The sequence below is a fragment of the Mustela nivalis genome (assembly GCF_964662115.1).
Source record: "Mustela nivalis genome assembly, chromosome: 5".
Classification (NCBI taxonomy): domain Eukaryota; kingdom Metazoa; phylum Chordata; class Mammalia; order Carnivora; family Mustelidae; genus Mustela; species Mustela nivalis.
In genome coordinates, this window is record NC_139024.1 from 69,120,868 (window position 1) to 69,126,736 (window position 5,869).

Consider the following 5,869-nt stretch of genomic DNA (forward strand, 5'->3'; position numbering starts at 1 on the left):
ATATTGAAAATGTTCTAAAATTAGATTGTGGTGATGGTTGCACAACTCTGTAAATGTACTAAAATCCACTGAATTTTGCCCTTTAATTGTGCATTTAGTTGAATTGAACATATATGTCAATAAACTGCTAATTTTAAAAAAAACCCAGGATCATAAATATTCAAAGCACACCACTTCTTGATTATTTTATATCATTTTCCTATTATATGCGCTCTTGAAGTTACTTACTAAGAGATAGTGCCCAAGTAAACTGTTTATCTCAACTAATATCTTGTTTATTTCTTCATATCAGACAGCCAGATGGCAGGGAGAGATAATACGCTGTACTAATCCCTAAGGAGAACTCATTTGCTTGAGATTTAGACACACACAATAATGATCCACACCATTGTAAGAAATAGAATGATGCCACAGAGGGCTTCACGACGAAATTACTAGAATATGCGTGCGATGGGTCTACTCAGTCATCCTGCTGCACTTCATTAACAGATCTTGGGTAATACAGAAACTGCAAAAATGAATTAGATCTTGTTTCTTTCTGTGGTCAAAGCTCCGTAAAGAAGTAGAAACCAATTTAAGTGTTTGAAGCCAGAGAAATAGGTACTTAGGAATTTCTGATGGGGCTTAAGGAGTGAAAGTTGGGGAACTGCCCCCAGCTTCCAGAGTCACTAAAACTGAATCTGAAATTTGTTGCTTTTGTGCAGAAGTCAGAAAAAATGCAAGAGATGGAAATCAGTGATCATGGTTGCCTTGCAGCCTCGGGATAAAAAGCAGGAAGGGAAACTGATGCAAAAAGTCCTGTCTTAAGTTCACATTTCCACCACCACTGCGGGAGAAAGAAGAATGGCTTCTACTTCTCTCCTGCCTTCTAATCCATGAGTGTATATATCTCATTGGCAGGATCTAAACTGCATTTAGAACTGTTCTGACAAAGGACTATGGGAAATGTAGTTCCCATTTGTCCAGGCCCTGTGATAAAAGGGAGAGTATAAAGGGAACAGAAACGATGCTTAGTACCAACAAATAACATATGACTCATTATCCTCAAGGGTAGTCAGATAATTTTCTGACACTATATACAGTATGAGTTAGGAATGTTTCTTAGTGGTAGGGGATGCAAGATGCAGAAATTTAATCTCCCCCCCCCACCCCAATTTGACAGGCCTTGAACCACTGGATTCCAAGGCACTTGACCAAACCAGCAAGCCCTTAACTTGTTGAGAGTTTATCTTCCGCCCTCCGGCACATGCCTTGAGAATCATAAAGCGTGCTTGTGAATTCTCACTTATTCTAATCATTACATCGTCATTGTAGTAGACCAGTGTGAAGTCCTTTGGGATGGCAAGACTATCAGATTTCCTGTGGGCCAGATGATGACAGAAAGCTGGAGATCAGATACAGTCCTGGGACAGGACTTTCTGTACTGTTACTCTTCTGGGTAAAAGTAAGCTGTTTCTAGCGGTCTTTACTTATTAGCGTGAAAAGAGGAGTCCGAAAACTAGAGCTGCTAGGCTTGTCTTTTGTTTTTTAAACACAGTTGTATGAGATCACAGCCCTGCCCATATTTACGTATTATCTATGGTTACTTTCCTGTAACAGCAAACTGAGTAGTTGGAACAGTGACCTTGCTGAACAGCCAAAATATTGCCCTCAGACAAAGAGAAATAGAAATAAAACAAAGTATTAGTTTTACTTCTAGAACAAAACCATGGCCCCTTTATAAAACGGAAACACTAAAGTGTATTTATAGGGGCACCTGGTTGGCTCAGTTGAAGGAGTTTGTGACCCTTGATCTCAGGCTTGTGTGTCTGAGCCTGATGTAGGGTGTAGAGATTACTTAGAAGCAAAATCCTTTAAATAAAAACATAAAGAAAGAACGAAAGAGTATTTGTAATTGTTAAAATTGAATACTTTTTTCCTCAAATTTGAAGTAATCAATGTGTATTTAAATGGCTTTCCTCCTCAGTCTAGTATAAAATAGCCAGAATGATGCTGTTCTCTTAACCTCTGAATTAAAAAGTTCCTGTTTAGAAAAATCTATATATATTCTTTACACCATTTGGCAAAGTAATTTGTAATATTTGACCAATAATTCATTATAACTTCTAATGAAACACATTTAAAAAATCTTTGTTCTGAAAAACTTCCAAGGCAAATTTCAACATAAGTCAGGGCCCTCATTTAGAAATCACTGGGGGATTACTGATGAAGTGCCAGTTGACGGGAATGAAGCCAGGCTCATCTACTGTATAGACCCTGAGGTCTGTGTTTATCAAACGAACAATCTCTCTGAACTCAAAATCTGGTAGTGGGTGTGGTAGTGGGTAGGGGAAAGACATGTCCAAGTTGACTCTCTGACCTTTGAATTTGGACTGCTCCTCACAGAAGTTTTTCTTATACTTTTGAATTCTCATTTCCTTTTAATAATTCACAATTACATAATACTTCATAGGGTTACTGAATGTTTTTAAAAATGTCTCATATGATTTCCATATCTCCTAATTTGTAGGTAAGAAAACTGCTGCTTACGGACTCTGCCAATCAGCCAGCTTCCCAGAGAAAAGGACAGGAGAACAAATATTCACTGAATATCCACAATATTATAGATGCTATCTTAAGCCATTTGATTTGTAGACTCCAAATCTAATATTCTTTTTTTTTTTTTTTAATAGACTCCATGCCCAGAGTGGAGTCCCACGTGGGCCTTGACCTCACGACCCTGACATCAACACCTCAGCTCCTCAGCTGAGATCAAGAGTTGGATGCTTGACCAACTGAGCCACCGAGGTACCCCCAAATCTAATATTCTTACTATCACAATTTATTAATCCCCATCATTATGCGTACCAAGGATACCAGAAGTGGCAATTTTTTTTTTTTTTTTAGGATTTATTTGAAGGAAAGGGAGAAGGAGAGTGGGGTGGGGGTACGGTGGGGAGGGAAAGGGAGAAAATCTCAAGCAGACTTCCCGCAAAGCACAGAACCTGGTGTGTGGCTGGATCCCAGGACCCTGAGATCATGATCTAAGCAAAAAAAAAAAACATCAACAACCAAGAGTGGGAGTCTCAACTGACTGAGCCGTCCAGGCACCCCAAGTGGTGATAACTTTTAAACACATAAAAACGCACCAAGCACTGCCCCCAAACTAAGAATAAGGTGGCCAGCGGAAGGGAGACACAATATCAAAACTTGATGGCCAATGTGGTTTATAAAGTTATTGAATGAATGGCCTCAAAAACATGCTTCCGTTGCGACATGCAGACTTAAGTTGAGGAATAGGAGGTACTTTTAAGAGTTTAGTTGCGACCTTCTGTTTTTTCCAACCACAGAAAGTTGTAAAATCTCTCTGGATCATTTTTATTATTATGAAAGAGCAAATTTATCTTTTGGGAGTGATTCAAGCCTAGTCCTGCTTCAAGTCAACAGCTGTATGAAGTGTTGCCCTTCTAGATCTATGATTCTAGGATAGCGTCTCTGGTTAACAAAGTGTCCTCCCACCCCGTGACTTTAATGTCCTATAAATCCGTTGAGGAAAAAAGAGCTGTCATATCAGATACAGATATGCTTCTTGAAGTACGTGACATTGAGCTCCATGTGGGCATGCAGCAGGAATAAGTACACCTTTCTTTAGCTTCTTGCTGAGGCCACGTGTTCTCTGATTCACCAGTTATTTACTTACTAATTTAGTGGGTAGATATTTATTATGCACACCCTATGGACTAGATTTGTGAGGACTATAAAATAGCTTAGTAAAACCTATTCCTATCCAAGAGATTTTGAGTGGCCTAGTCAAAACCTATGTTAGTGGTACTTCTGAATTATTGCCCTCATTAGAAAGGCCAATTAATGCACAAAGGAGATGAAACAAGCACCCTTTTGCTATCTAGGACCAAGGTCAGCAAACTTTTTCTGTAAGCAGCCAGATTGTAAATATTTTAGGCTTTACAGGGCGCCATATGGACTTTGTTGCAGCTACTTGACGCCCCATCCTAGTATAAAAGCAACCACAGATAACATGTAAATGAATGGATGTGGCTGTGTTCCCATAAAATTTTATTTATGGACACTGAAATTTGACTTTCATGTAATTTCCATGACTCACAAAACATTATTCTTCTGATTTGTTAAAAAGCATTTGAAATGTAAAAACTATTTCTACCTTGGCCATCTAAATACAATCCATGGACCATAGTTTGTCCATCTGTGATCAATGAAATTACTGTTGTACACAGTTGTAGATGAGCATGAAGGATTCAGGCAGTATATAAAATATTAAAATACATGTATAAAACCAAAAGATAAATATTTAAAATATTTGCATACCAAGTGCTGGAAAGATTTTACCATCTTTCCTCTTGTGTGGGTTCTGTTTTTAGATGGAGCAGACTTAGCTCTCCTTAAATGAGTAATTTCAGCAACTAGTACAGAAGTGATTCAAATGACTGCATACTAAAAGATGAAAAATAAAGACTTAATACCTTCAGATTGGTTATGGTTCTTAGCCTTATATTGCTGGAAGTTGAATTGCTTCCCATACTATTATCTTATCCCTGGCTCCAATTTTGTTGTTTATTTTTGTGTTCTGAATAACTGAGCTGCATATTAATCAGGGTTCTCCAGAGAAACAGAACTGATAGCAGCATATTTCTATATCAATATATAGTTTTTTTAATCGAAGGTCTAGGTTGGGGCCTGAGATTCCACATTTCTTTCCTTTTTTTTTTTTTTTTTAAGTAGACTCCATGCCCAACATGGCATTTGAGCTCATGACCCTGAGATCAAGAATCACATGCTCTACTGACTAAGCCAGTCAAGCACCCCTATATATGTGATTTTTAAAGTAAGGAATTGTTTCATGCAGTTATGGAGGCTGAGAATTCCCATGACCTTCACTCAGCAGGCTGGAAACCCAGGAGAGCCAGTGATGTAGCTCCAAGTCCAAGTCTGAAAACCTAGAAACCAGGAGGGTCAATTGTGGAAGTCTCAGCCTTGGAGCAGAAGAGCAATGGCCCAGCTAGAACAGCCAGGGTGTGTGGGAGAAAAGTCTCCCCTCCGTTCCCTCTTAAATTCTGTCCAGGCCTTTAATGGGACTGTATGATGGCCTCCTACATTGGGGAGGTGTGATATTGTGATTTATAATACAAAATCTATTCTCCAACAGTGATGACTTCCCTCACAAGAACATGCTTCTCACAGAGGATCTCCTTCATCCCTCTCTAAAAGAGAAGAAGAGGAAACACAAGAAGCACCTGCTGCAAAACCCATGTCCTACGTCATGGATGTGAAATACCCAGGATGGTATCAAATAACCACCATCTTCAGCCATGCACAAACAGTAGTTTTGTGTTGGCTATTCCACTGTCCTCTACCAACCTGCAGTAGGAAAAGCAATGCTTGCAGAAGGATGCCCCTTCAGATGAACAGCACTAAAAGCATCCTGAGGGGCACCGGGGTGGCTCACTGGGTTAAAGCCTCTGCCTTCGGTTCGGGTCATGGTCCCAGTGTCCTGGGATCGAGCCCCGAATCGGGCTCTCTGTTCAGCAGGGAGCCTTCTTCCCTTCCTCTCTCTCTGCCTACTCGTGATCTCAGTCTTTCAAATAAATAAATAAAATCTTTTTTAAAAAATAAAATAAAAGCATCCTGAATCAAGACAAGTGGGAAACCATCCCAATAAACACATTTGGGATTTTAAATACATGTATGTATATACATTTGTATGTATACGTACCTTACACTTGTCCCTGTTTCTGGTACACAGCTCCCAAAGCCCTTGGAATTTTCTGATAAGAGAAACAGAAGGATCTTTTATTATAATATTTGGTCTCTTATCCTCAGTTCCTGAAGTCACTTCTGAGCCATACAGGTGAAA

At 39.3% G+C, this 5,869-nt stretch overlaps 1 pseudogene across 1 annotated transcript; it reads left to right on the plus strand.

Moving 5' to 3' along the window:
* The first annotated feature begins 5,183 nt into the window (after nucleotides 1-5,183).
* LOC309864480 (small ribosomal subunit protein eS27-like pseudogene) lies at nucleotides 5,184-5,420 on the plus strand (annotated as a pseudogene). Its single transcript has one exon. The product of its transcript is annotated as a small ribosomal subunit protein eS27-like pseudogene (transcript).
* The last annotated feature ends 449 nt before the right edge of the window (nucleotides 5,421-5,869 follow it).